Genomic DNA, 22,268 nt, shown 5'->3' with positions numbered 1-22,268 from the left:
GCAGTCCCCCTTTGAAATTGGGCATAGTCACATTGGGCTGATGGGTGGCAACATGCTATAATGTGGCAGGAATGGATGTTCCTTTTCTCTTTACTCTCGGTGATAACATCAAGACACCTAACTAGGTGGTACAAAATGTTTATTGAAGAAAAATTTAAACGGTTGTCACTCAGAAGGGAACAAAAATCCAGGTTGTAATATCTTAATATACACAGAAGTGAGACTATGGGACAGTGAATCTAAGCTTAAACTTGGGAAGATGAAAACCTAGCCAGTATTTGGAGCATGAAATAGTTTCTGTGAGGTCTGGGGAGGTGGATCAGTGGTTAAATCACTTATGTAAACAAGAGGAATTGAGTTTGGATTCCCAAAACCCACATAAAGTATGAGGCAGCTTGCTTGTAATTCTAGCCTGGAAAAAATAGAGTCAGGGGCTTCCTGGAGCTAGGTAGCTAGCCAAACTAGCTGCATTAGCAAGCTCTGGGTTTGATTGAGAAACCTTGCCTCAAAGGACAGGGTAGAATAGTATCAAGGAAGATTCCCAGCAGTAAGTCAGACCTCCACACATACATGCAATTCATGCTTGTGCGCCCACCCGCATGCACCACATGCACAGGAAGCTGCTTGCTCCTTTCCAGCTGCCCAGACCACTAAATAATCACACAGAAAGTATATTATTTCAATAACTGCTTGGCCTATTAGCTCTAGCTTCTTATTGGCTTGCTCTTTCATCTTAAACTAACCCATCTCCATTAATCTATGTATCGCCATGTGGCTGTGGCTTACCAGGTAAAATTTCATTTAGCATCCGGCGTCTGTCTCCTGTAGGGGCTACATGGCTTCTCTCTGACTCCGCCTTCTTTCTCCCAGCATTCAGTTTAGTTTTCCTGCCTAGCACTACTCTGCCCTATCACTGGCCAAAGGAGTTTCTTTATTCATTAACCAATAAAGCAATACATATGCAGAAGGACTTCCTACATCACAACCCCACACATACAAACATGCATACACACACATACAAATGAGGAAAAAAAAGATTTGGCACTAAGAAAAAAATGTGAGTGTGTGTGCATGTGTCCATGTGTGTGCATGATGGTTAATGTGAGAGCATATAGGAAATACAGGAACAGGATGGGTCAAACTGAGGCCTATTGGATTTTATTTCATGCATGAAAGCCTTAGACCAAATGGACACATGCTACTACTTGAAGGTAAGAACAATGTGTCACTCAATCACTTGTTCTATGTTGTCTAACAGAATAGGTGGTCAATAAATATTTATTAATTAATAAATCCTTCAAAAGAGACAGGTCTAGCAGTTATATGTTCAACATAACAATTCAGTACTCAAGTGTTATTAGTTATAGATTGAATTGTTTGTACTCTAACTCTCCAAGTTGCTGGAGAAACTTTTTTCATTATAGGGTTTGTGTCACTGCTTGACTAAATTAATATCTGAATTCAAGCACACCTGATAATGAGCTCAGAAAGCATAAGGACCAAGCACATGCAAGTTTTTATCGCTGTGACTAGATGTCCCACATAAATGTCATAAGGGAGGAAGCATTGGTTAGTCTCAGTTTAAGAGATTTTTAGTCCATGGGCTAACTGGCTCTGTTGGTTTTGGTCATGATGGGGCAGAGTAAGGAGACAAAGGGAGTTTATAACAGATCAAACCTGCATACATGGCAGTCAAGGAGCAGGGAGAGACAGGGAAGGGACAAGATACTTAAAGGCACAGCCTCAGTGACCTCTTTCCTCTAGCTAAGACCTACTGCCTGAAATCCCCACCATCTCCTAACAGCGCCACAGGCTGGGAAGCAAGCCTTCAACCCACAGGCCTATAGGGAGCATTCCATAGTCAAGGCATACTAAAACACAGTAATCCACGTGTGCATCAATATGCGCCTGCCCTCAACGACCAGTACACATAGTATACTACCTACACTAGCTACTCAATTACTGGGAAATTTTGGACTAATGAAGAGATCCCCAGTTAATGGAGAATACCTAATGGATGGACCCTGGGAGGACACACGGAGTCTGGCTGCAAATCTTTAAGTTTTTACTGAAGTGATGGTCAATATAGTAGAAATTCTTTGCAGCTATATTTACTAGGAAATATTATGAAAATTTTATGAACATTAAGGTAGGGTTTTGTTGTTGTTTCGCTCTTTTATTTATTTTTTAATCTCCTTGGGAATTGAAGGCCTGCTTTATCCCAGGAGGATTTTGAAGAAATACGTCAAACTGTCTGTGAATTTTTCCACCATTGCTGCTCCATGCAGGGATTGAGGAGGAAGTTTTTGAAAATGTAAATCAATTCTGATCACTCCTCTCTGAAGGGCCCATCAGTGACTCCTCAGGCCACGGAGGTTTGCCTGGCGGGCTGCAGATGTGTGGAGATCTTGAGAAAAGATGCCGTGGCAGCATCGGCAAAGGCTAACCTGGGAGGGCCATAGCGTGGATTAAAATTCTTGGTTTTACCCACAGGCACTGGGGAGCAGGGAAATGAGTTGGAATATAGACCTGGTCTAATCAGATTTAAGTTTCATGCTACATAAAAAAATCATATAATATTTTATTCTGAGAACTTGCCCTCTTACTGATCTCTCCGAACATAAAGCCCACGGAAGGAGCAAATTTTCCTCCTTGGGAAAGCAAGGGATAGATTGAGCCAGTTACAGAGAGAGTGTGGGCCCAAATGAAAGGAAGTGTCTCCTGTAAGGGGCAGTCGCCAGCCAGCTGCCTGGAGAGTGATAAATCTTCACAAGGATTTCTGTCTTTGGAAGTCCTTTGAGGTTGCTAACGTAGTGACCAGGGCCACTAGAAAGGATTAAGTTGGAGAGGCCCTATCAGTAGCAAAGCAGTCCAGTGAGTCAGTGGCTCCAGAATGACCTTTGTCCCAGTGGGCCCTAGGTTCTTTCTCTTGAAACCGAGCAGGATGCTCTCTCTCCCTAGATGTCTCTCTCAGAGGAAGGGGATTTGAAGTACTTAGCAGCCAGTTCTGCTATAAGAAAGAAGACACGACTTTTGCAAAACTACTTGTTTACCTTTCTTTGCCATTATTCTGAGTAATTTTTTTGAAACGGAGCCAGCTCTCTGTGAGTTTGTCACCAGTGTCTCGAGAAGTGTGTTCATCTTACAGAAGGCATGCAGGAAAGTGATGTAGGGACAAATGAATGACAAAAATTGCAGACTTTGTCAATGGAATCAACGATTGCTATTCAGAGCAATGGAATCCAGGGCTGATTTGACAGGCGTTCAGTCCCGAGTGTCCTTAAGGGAAGAGTGGGTAAATTCAGAGGTACATATGGGGATGCAAGGCTGGGACTGCAGTGGGGGGACTGACTAAATGACTTTCTGGATTCCCCTAAATATAACTAGATTTTTGAGATATAGTCACTGTAGGAAATAACATGTCAGGCTTTAGAAATCACTCTGTAATTCTTGTATGGGGGTATTATGTGTGTGCACGTGTATATACATGAGTGCATTTATGTGTCTGCACATGGAGGTCAGAGGACAACCTTGGGCATTGGTCTTTTTTTCCACCTTGAGACAAGGTCCTTTTGCAGTTTTCTGTTGTGTACACCATGCTAGCTGGCCCCTGAGTGAACTGGGATGCTCCTGCCCCTATCTCTCATCTCACTGCAAGAGTACTGGGATTCTAGACGTGCCCTCTAGTCCCTGGCATTATGTGTGCCCTGAGGTTTTTTTACCTAAGGACCTCATGCTTGTATGGCAAGTTATTTTATCCACTGAGCGATCTCCACAGCCACAGATCATTTCTTTGGCAAGTATTTTAGAGATGTGCTGTAGTGGTACATTTGGATTAAAGATGGACGGTTGAAGTGTGAAGACAAAACGGTGGTGTCCACTGGCATTCATAGTGGCTAAATTCATACTGGGTGGCAAAACAGGATATATTCTGATTTCCAGAATGCTGTTTATTCGCACAGAGAGAAGAGGAAAAGAGCCACTGAAGATATTGCTTTAATAGAAATATATGTTTCGGTTGTTCGTTCTTGCTTTTGTGGGTTTCTTTCCTCCGTGACCCATGTACTACACGTTAAACTTAAACCATAATTGTTAGAGACTCTTCAGATGGCATTCACATATGAAGTGGGAAGTCACATATGAAGTGGAAAGGACCTCACTTCTGAAGTGAGTTGACTTATGCTCACATTTAATATATTTTGGGTAAATTCTTAAATGAAGAGATAATACCTGATAAACTTCTTCAATATTTGAATACTAGAAATGGAATCATAATTAAATCAAGTAATAGCATAGTAAATGCCTGACTAATGTGGATATTCCCTCTTGGATTCCTTGGGATATGAATGGAAAATTTTTGTTTTTATCTTACAGTTCTTGAGATTGGCTTCAATATCTCTTCCATTATCAGTGAGGTCTTGCACATACTAACGAGTTTAATCACAATGGATGCTGATGTCTTTGCCTGGAGATAGCAGCCACCTACCCAGTGACTTTAATTAGAATGATGCAGTTGTATTTGGGGAAGACATGGTAGTAGCTGCTGGTATGGGAATTGCATAAACAATTGCCACTTCTCTCCCACTGAGCTAACTGGGTGACATTGGGGTCGGTCAGATAACCTTTCTCAATTCTGTAATCTTCATTTATAAAAGAAGGGAGTTGTCTTACTTACTCTGCACTCTTTCTCTCCACGTATAGCCTCTAAAATGGCTAGTGCCTACCGTTTTGTAAAAAGTTTTCATTTACTACAAGTTGATGATTAATTTGAATTTATCTGATTTCTCTTTGGTAGTAGTTTCTGGTATGAATACTGAACAATGATTCTTCTTCCTTGAGTGATCACTTCTTCGTTCATTTATGATACAGTTACTGGAGGCTGGAGAGATGGATCCCTGGTTGAGAGCATGTGTTGCTCTTGCAGAGCACCTGATTTTAAAGACCCTCCCTGGTGGTTCAAAGCCATAATGAACTCCAGTTCCAGGGAATCCCACCCCTTCTTCTGACCTGCATGAGGACCAAGCACCCATATAGTACACACGCATACACATGCACAGATACTTATATGTATATAATTAATCTCAAAACAGTTTAGAGATATGATTGCTAGCCAACATTCAGAATCTATAGGTGACAGAGCACACTGGGTTCCTAGCAGTACTGTGGCAATTCATCACATTTGTCTACCTAACACGACAGGTATGTATGCTCTTGGACTTGCACAGGTATTAGCATAGCTGTGTTCCTTTGCCCAGACCATGCGTCCTCTGGCTTTTGATAGTTTCAGCTGTTCCTCACCTTGTGACCACATTATTCCAGTCTCTGCCCTTTCAGTTACTTTCCCCCTCCTCTTTCTTGAATCTCTGTGTGTTGTGATTTAAGGACATCTGTGATTGTGAGATTGGATTAAGGGCCCACCTACACAATCCAATATTATATTCTCATTTCAATATGACAACTTAATTATATTGGCAGACTCTTATACACTAAAGAGCATTCACACATTTCAGAAGTTAGGATATGGACATTCATCCTGAGTCACCATCATTCAGCCCACCTAGGGACCAAACAAACTAGCAAACAATAACATGTAACAGAAAACATTCCTTTGATTTGATGGTACCCAGAATCTAAGCAGGGAGGATAGATACTTAAGCGATTACAAAATTCAATTCTATTTTATGTGTTGTTATAAATACATAGTTATAAATTGTGGCCAGGTCTATGAAAGAAAATTGCAAGGTACTTTGAAAAATCATAACCAAGGGACTTCATTAAAGAAAGAGATGGATCAGAATTCTCTGAACAAGTGGCATTTAAACTGATCATCAATGTGGATGTATCGTAGGATTCTCAGAGAAGTTATCGAGTAGGTGAGTGAAGCCATCTCAATCAACATCACTCACCAAAGGTCTTAAAGGGAGCTTGTAGAAGTGCCCAAAGGCCAATGAATCCTCAGTGCTCAGAACAAGACAGAATGTTGATTCTAAGTCAGATCGTGGAAAACTTTGAAGTCTTTATCAAAGTGATGCAAACTCAAGTACAAAGGGGCACCTTGGTTGTGTTTTGAACACATGTCAGGAGACAGATTATGTCGCTCAAATATTACCGTGACTGATATTTAGAACGCATGCTGCAGACAAGCAGGAGAGAAATAGGAAACCGCAAAGAACAACGTAGCAGGTGGCCATGGATTGTCAGGGGTGAAAGAAGGAACATGAAGGAAGGCTACAAACTTGAGTGACATGTTGGAGAAAGGAACGGCCTGGCTTGGTAGGAAGCTGCTTTTAGGGAAGTGAGGCAGAGGGAAGCTTCAAAGACGACTTCCATTCTGTTGGAATGGCAGGCATTAAACAAATGGCTACAACAGGGGGATTCACAGCGGACTCAAGTAGTACTTCTGAGAGGACCGTTAGAGAGTAAGGGAAGCTGAGGGTCAAAGATGTTACATCTGGGGTGGGCTCCAAGAAGGTGTGGTGGGTGTGGTAGCTATTGCTGCTACTGCAGAGGCGAAGTCATGGACAGAAGTCACTCAAGGCAAGAAACGTTTACTCTGGCTCATAGTTTGAGAGTGTGTTTCATCACAAGGTCATGTGACACTGCTGCCCATATTGTGCCCTTAGCCAAGAAGCAGAGGAAAATGAATGCTGGGGCTCAGCTCACTTCCCCTTTCCTATTTGGTCCTGGACCCCAGTCCATGGGATGCTCCTGAGGGTAGGTTTTCCCTTTTCAACTAAACCTCTCTAGAAATACCCTCACAGATAAGTCCACTAAAATCATGGCTCTTTGGTGATTCTAAATCTGCTCAAATTGACAAGGGTAACCATCACAGTAGATAAAATGTTTAGAAAGGCCATTTCATGCAGAAGGAGAAGCCTAATGAAAACATTTACGTGTATAAAAGTGCTCAGTGTGTTCTGAGCACAAGAGAAGCTCAATGAAGACAAGTGTGAATGCTCGTGCTCCCAGCAGCATCTCCTTAGATGGCCTTGTTTCCCCTACTCTTTGACTATAGCAGTATCTCAGTTCTTCCCTTGACCCAGACTTTTCTACTGCAAATCCATTCGTACAGAATAGGACCACGCCGGGACAGTCCGCACAGTCAGGAGGTACCGACTCATTTGTCCTTAAACTGTGCAAATATTATGGTTCACTAAATCCAGACATGGGAAGTCCCCAGTGACCAGCTGTCATCTTTTAGCATTTTGCAGTATGTGCTAACTTTATACTGGAACCAACATTATATGCCCACGATCCTTGCTTGACTGTATTTTTAAACGAATGCCCAAGATGTCATGCTTTTATTTTCTTGAGGTTCATGGGTGGTGGTGTTCGGTCTGAGTATGTTGCAGCAAGCAGTGAGGGGAAGATGGAAGGAACACATGAACCCAAAGTGGCTTGGACATATATCATTCTTTGCTCTCACAATGATACATCTACTACAAATATTTGGCCCCTTCTTTCAATTATTCAAAACGCCTTGATATTATCCAATCATCTAGAATAGCATTTTCCAAAATAGTTTTCAGAGATACTCACATGGTAATTGTCACTCCCATGGGGAGCTCTCCTCCAAGGGTAATGCCTAGAGTCATTAGCATTTACGGCCATGCCAGATGCATCTCTGTCTTTTCTCTCCCACTCAGGAACACAGGAGAGTGTAGGAGGAGGAGGTGGCATGGTTGTAGGTATTGTCTAGATTCACCTGCTGTGATTCACCACCCAAGTCTTTGTATGTGGACCCTGGCAACTTTACGATCAGTAAAAGGCTACTGGTTGTAGGAGAAAGAAGCTCACTCAGATAATTAAATTAATGCTTTTTTAGCAGAGCTAAGACATTCATTCAGTAACTGTGTGTATTAGGATTATCATCAGTACTGCCAAAGTATTTGTGGTTTTATGCAGGAATATATATGAGGGCCTATTATCCTACAGGTCATTTTTTCAAGAGAAAGTCATGAGAATCAAAGATGAAAATCCATGTCCAAATGAATGGCAACCGTGGGATTGTGTATCGAATGTCACAGACTTATTAAGTTCACATATGCCAAGGAATACAACCAACTTCTTAAAACGTTATTTCATTTATCAGTTAAGATAGACACTGGAATTAGCTTTTGTATGCCCTGCTCTATTGTATCATTATTTCTATTATACCCAATAAATAAAACAGAACTTCCGAGTTCATTTCTCATGGCATCAGAACTAGATTAGAAATGAGGTTATAGTTTTAAATGGTATACTCCTATTTATCACCCGTGGTTCCTCCTTGCATCTCAGCTTCTCCCCTTTGCTCTGTCATTGCCCCCTTTGCTCTGTGTTTCTTCATAAATTCCCGTTGGATTACAGTCCAGGCATCCTGACTGGAAGGCGTTCCCATGTTTTCACATACACTTGATTAATGTTTGCTGATGAAGACTTATGGTCACATTGACCGAACGGACTTGGACACTGGTGCTGTGGCAGATGTTACAACCCGCCCTATCTCCATTTAAAAGGAGCTTAAGATCTACTCTGGGAGATTGCAGTTACAGAGGGAAACCAACCATGGAGAAAATTGCTCCAAGACAGGGCAGGAGTCAAGACTGTAAGCAAACAGCCACAATGTAGACAAGAAGGGAAACAAAGGAAAAGGTCAGAGGAGTTTCACTTAAACTAGACTTTAGACTGGAAAGGACTGTAATAAATGAGATCCAGGAAGGGGAATCCTGAAGGACACAGCAAGAGCATAGTGTAGAGGCAAGAAAGTAAAGGCCACGGAAGGGCCAGAATTTGGTGCTATTCTGTGTTAGTGAACTTGCTGGGAAATGAAGTGGCAGAGCGGCATCAGAAACTCTTTCACTGTAGACATCTTTTCTTTTTTGTTTTTTACTTAAAAATCTTTTTTCCATTTATTTTACACACCATTTATCCAAGAGATTCAGGCATTGGGCTTGTAAAGGTGATCACTTCCCCCTTTCACCTCCATGGTCAATGGCATCCTTAACATAATCACCGTGATTGAACCTGATTCGGTTTGGCTCACAACTTCATTTCAAGCTACTTGTCACCGAGTCTTGGTGGAAAGTAAGAAAAGCTGTATCCAACACAGGCTTAAGTGTTGAAAGAACTATGGCCCAAATTTTTGCTAAGGAGATGGTACCTCTAGGCCATGACTCAATAGTACAAAAGGAATAAAATTTCTTCCCGTCTCTTTGATTTGTTTTCCTTTTTTTAGAGTCTAAGATGTTGCTCCTTGGGCTATATTCCTCTTTGTTAAAATTTGGGAAAGGGTTAGGAATGTAGCTCAATGGTAAACACTTGGTCAGCATGCCCAAGAAGCTGGATTTGATCCTCAGCATGAAAAGAACTTTTTCTTTATTGATTTTTATTGAGCTCTACATGTTTCTCTGTTCCCTCCCTGCCTCTCCCCTCCCTCCTTCAACCCTCCCCCAAGGTCCCTATGCTCCCAATTTACTCAGGAGACCTTGTCTTTTTCTACTTTCTACTATTTCCCATGCAGATTATATCGATGTAAGTCTCTCTTAGTGTCCTCATTGTTGTCTAAATTCTCTGGGATTGTGGTTTGTGGGCTGGTTTTCTTTGCTTTATGTTTAAAAACCACTTATGAGTGAGTACATGTGATAATTGTCTTTCTGTGTCTGGGTTACCTTGCTCAAAATAATGTTTTCTAGCTCCATCCATTTTCCTGCAAAATTCAAGATGTCATCATTTTTTTCTGCTGTGTAGTACTCCATTGTGTAAATGTACCACATTTTCCTTATCCATTCTTCAGTCGAGGGGCATTTAGGTTGTTTCCAGGTTCTGGCTATGACAAACAATGCTGCTATGAACATAGTTGAGCACATGTCTTTGTGGCACGATTGAGCATCCTTTGGATATATAACCAAAAGTGGTATTACTGGATCTTGAGGAAGGTTGTTTCCTAATTTTCTGAGAAATCGCCACACTGACATCCAAAGGGGCTGTACAAGCTTGCATTCCCACCAGCGATGCAGAAGTGTTCCCTTTTCTCCACAACCTCTCTAGCATAAGTTGTCATCAGTGTTTTTGATCTTGGCTACTCCTACAGGTGTAAGATGGAATCTCAGAGTTGTTTGGATTTGCATTTCTCTGATGACTAAGGATATTGAACATTTCCTTAAGTGTCTTTCATCCATTTTAGATTCCTCTGTTGAGAGTTCTCTGTTTATGTCTGTACTCCATTTTTCTATTGAAAAAACTGTTTTTGTTTTTGTTTGTTTTTTAAGAAAAAGAAAAAAAATGTAGGTGTTTTGTTCTCTTTCCTGAGATTCATTCTGCCAGGACAAAGTTGACCTCCCTGCCAATTGTGGATCAGCCATTGTGGCCACGACGATGGGATGTATCAACTGACACAGCCTGAAAGTCGTGTGTTCCAATCCAGAGCCAAGGCGGAGGGGGATGTCAGTCTCAGATAGTGAATATGTCCTCAACTGGGAATTGAGACTTTTAGGCAACACAAAATAGGAAGGGTAAGAGCGGGGTAAGGCCAACTGGGGAGAAAGCAAACGAATGTCCCTTGTAGAAATGATCCTTTATTTCACAGCCGAGAAGAAGGGGGCTCATGGTATTGTTAGCTTCACAAAGATGAAATTGTTCTCTTTCTCTAAGAAGAGCATAGATGTTGTGAGAAAAAAATAACTACACATGTTTTTATGAAGTCCCGAAGATAAAAGGATGCTATGTGTCCCCTGGACACATAGCCTATGTAGTGTGTCATATGCTGTGACCCTGTACAAGCTATTCAAGTTCTATTTTCTCCCTTGGGAAAATAGAGATAATACAAGTTACTTCGTGGGTTGTTGAGAGAATTAGATGAAACGTTTACACATACTCATTGTGTGTCCAAACTCTCACAGTATCCAGGGAGGCAGGAGAAGACATTCCATCTAAGAGGTGGAATTGCCACGGTTTGTTTATTACTTAAAAAACAAAGTTAAGTCTTGTGAGTCCAAGTCTAATCCATTCCTTTTCCAGGGCACCGTGTGCTTAATGAGATCTTCAGTTCTCTGTCCAATGCCTTCTAGTTAACGGAACTTACTTGGAAGAAACCACACATACAAATTATTAATAGCCTCAAAAGGGGTAATTATTTATTTTTCACATTTGCATCGTCAGAGATGATCTTTTATATTAGTCATTCTTTAGCAATGAATGACTGAACCAAAGGGACTGCTGCCCATTCAGACAGCTACTAATTCTAAGTAAGAAATTCATTTCCTATCCCTCAGGTTGCAGAGAGGAGGGCGACCGCAGAGTCATAAGGAAGGGATATAATGGAAGCTGGAAATCACCTAGCCTAACCTTTCAGTTCACAGACGTGGGAAAGGAAAACTAGAATGGGGAAGGTCACAGGATTAATTAGTGCCAGAGCTGGGGCTAGAACCCCTTCTCTTCACTTCTCTGCCCAAGTCTTGTCATTAAGTCACGGATGCTGACAACCTGATTCTCATTTGCTTAGAATCTCCTGATTGTTTCAAATAGGTGTAAGGGCAGGGAGATGCTTGATGGGATGAAGGTTCCTGGATGAAAGTGTATTAAGCATCCTTCACAAATGCCCCGGTGCTGTGTTAATTTTATCTTGATAATTTCTGCAATGCACTTGTGGAAGGGGGATAGCTATCTGTCTATACTGAATGGCCTCATTTGAGTCTTGTCAATGTAAAGGTACGAACTAAAAACCTCCTACATTAAAACAGCAAATTGCTTATGGTAACCATTGCATAATGAAGGAACACAATGAAGAATTACAGTTCAAATTACTTATCAGGTCTCTTCCATTTTGTAAGTTTTTAAAGTAGAAAATTGCACAGTATAATTACAGTAAGTTAATTTGCATTCATATTACAATTCAATGAGCAATTACATTCTTTTTATTTAAAAAAATATTTTATAAAATGTGATTTGCATCAGTATGTTTCTAGGAAGAGTGGTGACTTTTTCCTTGTGAGGTTTTCATGCAAATTGAATGGTACAACTGATATATTCCGGTATCAAAATGGGGCTGCATCATGACTTGTGGGTGGGGGTGGGGCAGAGGGGCAGACAGCCATCTGAGGTATGACTATGTCTTCAGAGCTCATGGATTCTTCAAAGAATAATAGATATCAGATTTTGGAAGGAGAAGCTAAGGTTTTATTCCTGGAGACCCCTTCTCCATTCTCTTTTACCATCTTGAATCTGAATTTCTCTATAGAATTCCTGTCAAGCCATTATCTAATCTCTATTTGATTAACTCCTGTGCCAGGATATTCTTTGCCTTCTGATAATGTCTACCTCATCACCAGGCAAAGCTTTCATTTTCTGGAGGGTGGCTCCATTTTGATCTGATCATGGGTATATTAATGTAATTTGAAGGACACATTTTGCATAGCCATTGCTCTCCAGGTGCTATGGATGATAGAGAATTCTTTATCCATCGAGAGCAGAGTATTTTTCCAGCACTTGTATGATTAGCATAAGTGTCTAGGTTGGGCCATGATAAAGAAGTACACACACAGTTGTAAGGGCTGGTTGGCTACTCCATTTTTTTGTGTTATACCTACTCTTCTTGATGATGCTTAGCCGGGCGGTGGTGGCACACACCTTTAATCCCAGCACTCAGGAGGCAGAGGCAGGTGGATCTCTGTGAGTTTGAGCCAGCCTGGTCTACAGAGTGAATTCAGGACAGACTCTAAAGATACACAGAGAAACCCTGTCTCAAACAACAACAACAACAACAATTGATGTTTAAAGTAAAAGTGACATGTTGAAGAGTGCAGATCTGTATTCACAAAGATATTTGCTTATAGAAACACCCTGTTAGAATAGGTATGATATTCCATTACTCTTGAAACTTCACTGTACCCCTTTCATCCACTCCCTCTCCAAGGAACCAACTGGTTTTCTAATTTTTCTCATTATAGATTTATGTTGCCTGCTCTTAGTTTTCACAGAGGTGAAAGCATAAAAATGTCCTCTCTTAGGCCTGATCTCCTCTTTCCCTCAATATTTTTTAAGATCCATCCATGTTGCCACACATGTCTGTAAAGTATGTAAATTTCTTGCATAGTAGTATGCCAGTATATGAAGATTTTATGACTTGTTTGGCCATCCTACTGTACATGAAGTTCTGAATTGTTTCCAGTTTTACCTATGTTTTAACAGAGCTGCAATGAGTGTTCCAGTGTACACATATGCATGTTTTAGTTTTAGTTTAGTTTAGTTTTAGTCTTGAGTAAACACCTAGGAGAAATACATATGTAAACACTAAAAGTGCTCGTAAGGTACGTATGTGTGTAACTTGATAAGATTGGGCCAGGCAAATTCAAAATGTAGAAGAGCTCTACAATTCAACATTATTTAATGTCATTTGACCTTTTGAAGAGTCACTTATACTATTTTTTAGAAAGTGTGTGTGTGTGTGTGTGTGTGTGTGTATGCACCTGTGTGCGGGTGCCCATAGGAACCACAAGAGGGTCCACATTCTCTGGAACTGAAATTATAGGCAGTTGTGAGCTACCTGATGTAGGTGGTGGGGGCTGAATTCTGGCCCTCTGCTGAGCCATCTCTCCAGCCCCATCACCACCCAACTTTTAGCCTATAGTCATTTCAGTAAGTGTGAAATAATGTCTCACTATGTATATGTGTATGTTTCTCCCATTACTAATGTGCCTCTCCACCAGTGTGTTTATTGGTGCATTCTCTTTCGTGAAATATCTATTTTGATCTTTCTTCTGTCTGCTTTAATTAGGTTGTCTTTTTTATTATTAATTACTAATATTCTATGTTTTTCAAGATTTAAGTCCTTTGTCAGATATGCATACTGGGAATATTTCTTTTCAGGCTTGTGGCTTACCATTTAATTTTCTTAATGTTGTCTATTAATCAGATGCTTTAAATTTTGATTAAGCCAAATTTATTATGTGATACTCAGTGATTTTCTTTCACATCCTCTCCATGGAAACAGAACATATAGTCCAAATAGTGAAGACACTGGTGCTTGCTCGTACAGCGTTTTTGTTTTGAATGGTTGCTATGTAGCCCAGGCTGGCCTCAGACTCCTCCTCCTGCTTCAACATCTCACACGGTGGAACTAGGCATGCGCCTCCATGCTGACATCATCCAGAACCTTTACCGTTTCAGCTCTGCCTTTTGTTCTTGCAAATGGTGCGAAGTGTGGGTACAACACTTTTCCTCTTCCACAGCTGTTCCCGCAAGATCCCTTAAAGGCTGTCGTCACCTCCTTGAGTTACAGTACCTTTGGGAGGAAGACAAAGCAGCGACTGAATTATGCTTGTTCATTTCTGGGTTCTCTATTCCGTTCTAATGATTATTTCTCTTCATTGTCTTAATCATCTTGTTTTGATTACTACCACTTAGAATATGTCATAAAATCAGTATGGGATGAACCCTCTAGAGCTGTTCTTCTTTCTTGAAAATATTCTGCCTTTTCTGAGTTCTTCTGCATTCTTAGATACATTTCAAAACTGTTAATTCCCTGAAAAATGTATGGGAGCTCTTATTGTAGCTTCATTGAATGCACATTTCAATTTGAAGATCGTTCACATTTTAACAATACTGATTACTCTAAACCACGAATATGGTAGACCCCTCCACATTCTTGAGTCTGCTTGGGTTTTTTGTTGTTGCTGTTTTGTTTCATTTTTTTTTTAAATCTGGGGTGTGCAAGTTTTGGTGAACAAGCCTTATACAAATTATGTTTGGTCTATCCCTAAGTATTGTATGCTGGGTTACAGTAAGTAGCATTTTATCCGGGGTGTAGTAATTAATCTGAATGCTGTCTAGAAGTATATAGTATAATATTTAGTATAGAGAATTATTCTTATTGAAGTGAAAAAAAACTCCAAAAAGTCAAACAGTCTTAAATGAAAGAGGAAATATCCTTACTCACATGACAGACAAGTCTATGGAGGAAGTGGTAACTGTCTTCAGGTAAGGCTAACCCAACACTCCAAGAGTCCTCTTAACTCTATTTCCCAACCTCCTACTACTCTTTAACTCTCTTTTTTCTTTGTACTCCAATGTCTTTCCTCCACTGTCATACGTGGGTTTAATTTCTGCAGCCACATTGCTCTAGGTACCTAGTACATCTACAATCTGCTGTGGGCAAGAGATATGTTTCTCTTTGCACCTGTCTGCTTTGGGGCTAGAGGTACAATCTTTATCAGAAAAAAATATCAGGTAGAGAAACGGTAAACCAATGAAACCAAATCCACATATTATTTAACAAGAAGGAAGAATTCCCTGCCCCATCCCTAGCAGCAAACAGCATGAACATGCAGTCCCTAAGTACAGAAGCAATAATGTGTGCTTGCTGGCTTGCATGCAGCTCTCCTGTGCTTCTTTGATACTCCGTGGGCACCAGACTCTCAGCCATTTCCCACTCTTTCCAGCTGCCCCCCCAATACTAACATCACTTACACTCACTCCACTTTATGAGTGGAAAAACTTGGGAGTTTGTATTGGCGCCTAAGAGCCCTCTGACAGGCACTCAGCGGCCTACTTTGTTTCTACTGTGCGTTTAGCGACAGCCGATTGGTGGGAGAACCGCCATCCCCACATTGCAATCCCTACTCTCTTTTTGAGAATGAAGGGGTGCTATTTATAGCTGCTGGAGAGCAGAGTCAAGTCGAGTCACTCCACCAGGCCACCTTTCCCTGGAATCAGGCTGGCTGGGGTAATATGAAGAGGGCATTCTTTGTTTCGTGAAACACAGAAATAGATTTCATTGTCTTTCTGACCACAGAAGAGAAGTGACAATTGGATATTTTACTTGTGTATCGTACAGAAAACAACAGCTTCTTGGTAAGGGGTTATGACATTTTTTTCAAAATATTTGTCTTTTTTTAAAAAAAAAGTGGATCCCGTATTTCTGTACTAAATTAAACACCGCAGATGGAACTGTCTGAATAAGTGGTTGGTGCAGGTTCTCAAGGGTCATTTGTAGCCACCCTCGAAGAAGACTCTACACCTTCTTTCACATGACCCCTCTTTCTCTGACTTGAAATCCTGCTCCAAATGCCTCTTCTGGTCATTCACCTGGCACCTAACTGTGTTTCAAAATGACCCCCCCCCCCCCCTTTAAATGAGGTCCCTATCACCTATCCCTACTCTTTCCCTACCCTGGAGTCAGTACAAATGTTAATGACCCTTAAGCATCTTGTACTCAGCCCCGTCATAGTTCTAATCCCAGGGCCATTTGATGGTGGACTTTGTGGGCAATTTCTCTGCTCCCTGCTGAGATCTAACATTGAAGCTCGTAGAGTGAGCATTGATTTTTGTGAATTTTATTTTATCTTTTAAACACAGGAATGAGACTCTTTCTTCTTAAATAAAGATTTTGAGTATGACAAGAACTTCCTTAAAAGGTTTAACATGGAGGTTTAATGTACCTTCAGTATTAACCTTTGAGATTTTATCCATTCTATACTAGTATCTTTTGAGTATATGGTGCCTCTGCTGACATGCTCGGTAGGTGTTTTTACTAATTATTGTTTATATGAATTCGAGAACTTTATATGTATATTAACATTTGCATAACCTTGGCATATGTGAGTGCTACTGACCACTTAATAAATAGTAAGTATTCCAAGGCTAAGCAAATGATTCCATTTACAAGAGCATAAAATGAAAAGACGAAAATACTTGGAGATAAGTTTAACCAAGGAGATGAATAATCTCTACCCTGAATTCATGAGACAGCGAGTAAAGCAATTAAAGGGGGCACAAACAAAAGGAAACACAGTCCAAGAGGAAGAATTAATATTACTGTGTCTAATCTACCCAAAGGTGCCTCCAGATCTGGTGCATTCCTATCAGAGTTCTAGTGACATCTTTGCAAACAAACATTATTAAAAATTCTAAAATTCTATGGAACTACAAAAGACTCTGCTAGGTTAAAACCTAAGCCAACCATAGCTGTTTTCACAGCACATTACAGAGATATGATAATCAAAACAATACAACACTTTCATCAGAACTGATAGATTAGGCCAGCAGAACTAAATAGAGCTAGTCTAGAAACAAATGACCACATACCACAAATACGCAGGGGAAAGGGTAATGTGTGCAGTAAAATGGTGCTGGGAAAACTATCTCCTTATTGGAAGATGAATCAACCTCATCTTACACTTTATACAAAACCAATTGAAATTGAATTACAAACTTAAACATAAGACCCGAACCACAAGAATACTAGACCAAAACTTCTGGCCTAATCTTTTTGACATTTAGTCTTGACAGTGATAAAAAATAAAAACAAAACAAACAAAAACCAAAAATCTGACACTAAAAGCATAGTCAACAAAACACCATAAGGACTGCATAGAATTCAAAAGTTTTTCCAGAGATACAGAGACCTTCCGTGGCTTAGAAAGGTAGGGAAAGGTACCTTTGAGAGTGGGAGAAATCCTTCAAATGTTGTAGTTGGTAAAAGGCTTATATCCAAGACATAAAGAGCTCAGGGAACTTGCTAGTAAAGCACAACCAGTTTGGCCACAAGATGGCAAAGGACCTGAACAGATGTTTCTCTCTCTCTCTCTCTCTCTCTCTCTCTCTCTCTCTCTCTCTCTCTCTCTCTCTCCCCACCTGTAAGAAGACTTGGCTAGCAACAGGGAAAAGAAAAATTCCCAGAAAGCAGATTGTAACAATTATGGGTAAAGGCTTGGAAAAGAAGGAACCCCTCCCTGTCCACTGCTGGTGGGACTGGGAGTTCATCTACCAATTCTGGAAAACAGTAAGGAGGTTCTCCAAAACCCTAAAGTAGAGCTCCTCTCTAGGTATGTATCCAGGAAATGAGCTGATCGCCTCAAGGAGATACCTGAGTTTCCTTGGGTTCATTGTAGCACCGTCATAATCATAGTCATTGCCATAATAAAATCAGTGCAATGCTTGTGCTGACAGAGGTATGGTTTAAGAAAAAAATGGCATGTGTGGCTTGTACAATGGAATACTATTTAGTCTTAAAAAGAAATAAACCCTGCCATTTGTGACAACATCGATGTGCTCAATTGCACTATTCTACATGAACTAAGCCAAGCACAGAAAAACAGACACCATGACTTCATATACATGGAAACTACACAAGACAAAGCCATAAAATCAGAGGAGAATGGTGTTATGAAGGAGTAAGAAAAATGTGGAGATTGGTGTCAAGGGTATTAACCTTTATTATAAGTTCTGGAGGTCTGGTTACCACTGGGTGAGGTGAGTACATTTAATGATAATGTACTATGCACTTGACATTTGCTAGGGGCTAGATCTTCAGTGAGCTTATCACACATGCAAGAAAAAGTGACTATGTGAGGTAATGAATATGTTAATTATCCTGAGAGTACTAATCATTTCACAATGTGAACATATGTCAAAACATTGTATTGTGTACCTTAAATACATATACTGACTTGCCAACTATTCAACAATAAAGCTATAAGAAAAGACCTCCAAAACAGAGCCCATGCCACACCATCCAACATGGCATTTATTTGGAAAGTTGTAGGAAGAAACGGGGTTTAAATAGTGTTTACAAAGGCAATGTGAAGGCTCTGCATTATTTTCTCTGGGGCAGTGGTTATCACTCACTGAATGTATGTCACAGGACCTCAGGTCTTGTTTCCAATCATGCGTCAGTTGTCCTGACTCTATGAGTACTTGTCAATCACGTGAGCAGGGATGACTTACGCAGTTCAAGAGCGCACCTTTTCGCCTTCTTCGTGCGACTCATGTGACATCTCTGGTCAATGAACTGAGCTCTTAAGGCAGACTCCATGTACAGAATGGACCCTGCCGACGTTCGAAGAATCAAGATGAACTGTTTGGGGTGTATTCTGGGAAGAAAATCAATGTCTACGGGGTGGTTGTTCTTCTGCTTATATCTCATTTAAGGCTCATTGCAATCTCGTGAGTGAAGTGTTCTCCACCAGCACTGGAGAGCTGAGAATATAGACGCACAGAGAGGTAGCCAAAGTCTGTGTTATAAACGTTATATGAGGAATATCTCAAACCGCCTATAATGGAATACGTAGCATATACGGCCCCACGAGTCCTATTACTTTGCTGTGTCTCGGAATAGATGATGAGAGCACATTTATTGATTTTTTTCTTTATGCCATACTTAATACAAATTACACTGGTATTTTCCAAAGAACAGCAGTAAAGAGCCACACCCCATCTTTCAAATGAGCTATTTCTCGACATTTAGTGAAGTGACAAAACGTCCCTTTAAGATTTGGTTCAGTTTAGCCAGGAAGGCCCTGAGGCCCATAGCGGGCAGCTTGTGCCTATAGATCACACTTCCTTCCAGGCTCGAGATAGGAACAGTTGCGGCTTGTTGCCCCCACTGGATTTCATGGGAATCTGCCCAGCTTCTATGGTGGACTTTGTCCAACACTGAAAAGAGATAGAGTTTTACATTCTATTACATTGTATAGCTTGGCCGACTCAGTTGTCCAGTTCTCTCTGATGCCCGGAGCCACCATGTCAGGTGAAAACAGGAGGCAGGTACAGTCAGACCTCAGATGTGTGCACTTAAAATGCATGGAAACAGGATGGAAGTTTCAACACTGTCCTTAAAACCTAGAGAACTTGAGAATTTTGTGTTGTTGTTTGGTTTTGGAGTCTGTAGAAAGTCGAACTGATGCTGGATCACCCAAGGTTTGGCATTCTCTTATGTTAGAAATGACTGACACTCACCTACACTCCCCACTCTTTCCCTGACAACTTCGAACCCTTCTTCCTTTTCACGGTTGTCTGTTCATGGTGCAGGACTTGTCTTTGGGACCAACAAAGGTGAAATGTTTTCTTGACCACAGTGGAGGTGGTTTGTAGCCAGTCTCAACTTTGCACAGGGTATAGAACAGCACCTGGCGTCCATCTCCTCCCACTTTCTAGCACTTTTGTAAAAGCTGGAGAGAATCCGGTGGGGATTCCCTGGTCCCACCATTAGACGGCCAGCCACCCCAAGGGTAGATAGGAACCATTAAGAATGGAACCTCTCTGCCAAACTGTGGGGCAGAGGGGCACTTCTGATGAGCTCTTCTCGGTGGAGGGTATCCTGCCAATGACCTCAGGATTTTTTTTCTTGTCTCTATGTAAATTGCTATCTTTTCAGAGGTGCCTGACAGCCAAGTTTGCAGGGCCTCCATTTGTACAGAAGCTGTTATTATGGGATAAGTGTAATGGCTCGTGAATGTTGCGGAGCAAGGGAGGGTCTCCAGATGACTTTGTACGAACCAGCCACGGACCTACTGACCCCACCAGCAGTGCATCAGGCTAAATATTTTTAGCCCATTGGCTCTAGAGGTAATAACCCTAAATGCATCATTAAATTTTCATGGGTGAATAACAGAAGCTACCAGGAAAAAAAAATTCTCCCCAAAACAAGCCACCACATTAGCTTTATTATAACCCAGCTGGAGGGCGGGCAGGAGAGTGGCCCCTCAAAAGAAGAGTAAACTTTACAAGCAAGTGTTGTCTCTTCCTTTGCTCTTGGGCACCTGACTCCCAGGGGGGCAGCGGGTGATTTTCACACTAGCCCCTCCCATCTGGCATTCAGGCCTCTGGAGACATGAGTGCCACACCGGCATTGACGAGACTGAATCCAATCTCAAGGTGGAAAAATGTCCGACTAATCCAATTATTTTTTGCCACTCGGTGTTTCTGAGACCTTTTGTAAGACAGGACCTGAAGAGCCTTCTTTGGCAGAACAGGTTCTAATTTACAGGATAGTCTAGTGCCCTGCATTCTAAGAATGAAGTAGGGAAAACAAGTTAATTGGGGATCCGCGTGCCCTTGGGGGTACAGGAGTCTGCCTAGAGCTGAGGAAATCCTGACAGGTACAAGCCAACTTTGCCTGGGAAACATCAATAAAAGGTGGGTTGAAGCCGGCGCGGTGGCTGGGAGAGAGCGCCCCCTTCTGCCAAGGGGCACGGGGCAAGAAGCTAGCACAGTCTCCGCTTGGCTCTGCGCCCCTCCACTTGTGTCGGGGAGAGGCTCGGCTAAAAGCAGACGCTGGAGAAACGGAGGAGTCCGGGCGGGAGCTGCCACGGCAGCTGAAGAGCAAGGTCCGCTCTCAGCGCCCCCCACCCCTCCGCGGAGATCCGCAGGGCGGGGACCCCAGGCTCTCGGCGGCTCCGCTCCGTCTCCACTCCCGGGATGGGGGACGAGCGCAGGGGCAGAAGAAGCGCGACCGCAAGCCGCGGCGCCCCCGCTCGCCCGCTCGCTGGCTCTTCCTCTTCGTCGTCGCCGCGGCGGCTCGGCTGAGCTATCGGAGTGCGCTCGGGCGGCGCACAGAGCGCCCCGGCGGGAGAGAGAGAGCAAGAGCCGGCGACTACCGGCGAGGGGCGAGGAACGCGCGGCTGGCCGGGAGCTGGCAGGTGAGCGGCCGGGCTGGCGCGGGGCGGGGGCCGCGGGAGGAGGCGGGTCTGCGCACTGCACGGGGGCCGGTCTCCTCCCCCTGCTCTGACGCGCTCCCGTGGCTTCCCGGGGAGGATGGACTCAGCTCCGCGCTCACCCGGGCTTCCCCGGGCTGGAGAGCGCGTCTGAGTGCGGCCGCCCGCAGGGCATGGAGAGCCGCCTCTCGGGCGGCTTCGGCAGCCGAGGAGGATGCTCCGGGGAGCTGAGGTGAGAGGCGCGGCGGGGGGCAAGCGGTGGACCCCGAGTTGAGCGCTCGCTGGTGGCCCACGGGGACCCGGCTCTAGCGAGCCCGGGTGGCTCGGCTGGGGCCCGCGAACCCGGGTGTGGAGGAGGATTTCGGGGCGCGTCTCTCGGGAGTTTGTCCCGAGGTGCTGGGCACTGGCGACTGCCGCAGTTTTCTATCGTCTCCCACCACTTGCTGGCGAGGGGAGGCGATCCTGCATCTCCTTCCCGGTCGGTCCCCACTTCCTTTGCCCTACTTCTGAACACGCGCGACCCTCTCTTTAGGCTTGCCTACCCAAGACCCTCGCCTGTCGCCGGACCCCCTGCATCCTCCCTCCCTCGGCCCCGTCTCTGGCCACCCCGAGGCTGTCTTCTACCACTCTAGGACCTGCGAGTTCTCACTCAGCCTCCTCCGTGCCTCGCTAGTGGCGCCCGCGGGTCCGACCTCTTTCCCCGCTCCGCGGAACCCGCGTTCGCACTTCTCTACATCCCGGCAGCAGCGCTGTGCTTCTTCCTCGACCTCTCGGTTAACCGGACCCATCCCAATCAAGTCAATCCTTTTCGCGGACCCGGGCAGCGCTGGACTGCAGTCTTTCTTTGGGTCCCACGTC

General features: G+C 43.0%; 1 protein-coding gene across 4 annotated transcripts in view; it reads left to right on the top strand.

Moving 5' to 3' along the window:
• Dab1 (DAB adaptor protein 1) overlaps positions 1–22,268 on the top strand; it is a 1,122,840-nt gene that overhangs the window by 717,915 nt on the left and 382,657 nt on the right. Inside the window, exon 1 of one of the 4 annotated variants that reach the window (XM_085686339.2) lies at positions 21,504–21,642. The exons of the other annotated variants lie outside the window; for them this stretch is intronic. The gene's annotated coding sequence lies outside the window, so the exon portion shown is untranslated. Of the gene's footprint in view, positions 1–21,503; positions 21,643–22,268 lie in introns of those variants that run through there. 4 annotated transcript variants of the gene reach the window in all.

Source organism: Myodes glareolus, chromosome 3, assembly GCF_982192425.1.
Source record: "Myodes glareolus chromosome 3, mMyoGla1.1, whole genome shotgun sequence".
In the NCBI taxonomy this organism is placed as follows: Eukaryota; Metazoa; Chordata; class Mammalia; order Rodentia; family Cricetidae; genus Myodes; species Myodes glareolus.
The sequence above is the reverse complement of the archived record's forward strand: the minus strand, read 5'-3'. Positions and strand labels throughout refer to the sequence as shown.